Consider the following 1,070-nt stretch of genomic DNA (forward strand, 5'->3'; position numbering starts at 1 on the left):
TTCAGAAATAAAATCAACACTTCGAAATAAATAATGGTTCAAAAATAAAATCAACACTTTACAATAAATGTGTTCAGAAATAAAATCAACACTTCGAAATAAATAATGGTTCAAAAATAAAATCAACACTTTACAATAAATAAGGGTTCAGAAATAAAATCAACACTTCAAAATAAATAATGGTTCAAAAATAAAATCAACACTTTGTAATAAATAAGGTTTCAAAATTAAAATCAACGCTTACAAATAAAACTAGTTCAAAAATAAAATCAACACTTTACAATTAAAAAAATTATTTTTGAACCATAAAAAAATGGTAACCATTTCTGTCTGTTCAGTCCATAAACTAAGCCTGGGATCAAAAATTGTATTGAAGATGTTATTAGCAGAGACAAATGGTTTTACAGAGTCTTGGCTAAATGGCTAAAAAATAAAATCAATACTTACAAAAATGGTTAGGAAGCGCATTACAAACCTTTGGTTGAAATGGGACGTTAAATTCAAGTCTCCATTACAGACCAAAGAAAGAGAATGCAACGTTGTGTTAATCCATTTGAGGAGCCGGCAGTTTATCTGGAGGAAATAAATGACGATGCAAAAGTTAATTAGACTGTAACATGCGCAGTGCGCTGCTGACCCACTGCGGACGTGGCTCCGCCGCTGCGAAGAATTAGAAACCGCTGGGAGTAACTCATCCAGCGGATTTAACAAATGGAGCCTTCTTGTTGCACGTTACCCAGGAGAGCGGCGGTCTGGAGAAGCTGCAGACGTAACATCTGTCCGTTTCGGAGAAGCGAAACCACGCAAAAATAAATGAATAAATAAATAAATAAAAAATAAAAATCCCGGAAAAAGCTCACACCGGACCGCGCAGGGTAAAATACTCACACAGTTGAGTTGATCTGTTTGGATCAGACAGATCCAACTGACTGATGAATTAGCGCAGATTTTTCTGCAGATGGGAACCAGGAGGAAGTGCGTTCAGACCCCAGCGGGTGAAGTGATGCTAATTTAAATGAAGTCGCTTAATTTCTTATAAGTTAATAAATTAACTTATAATTTATTATAAG

This window comes from Poecilia formosa, unplaced genomic scaffold, assembly GCF_000485575.1.
Source record: "Poecilia formosa unplaced genomic scaffold, Poecilia_formosa-5.1.2 Scaffold821, whole genome shotgun sequence".
In the NCBI taxonomy this organism is placed as follows: domain Eukaryota; kingdom Metazoa; phylum Chordata; class Actinopteri; order Cyprinodontiformes; family Poeciliidae; genus Poecilia; species Poecilia formosa.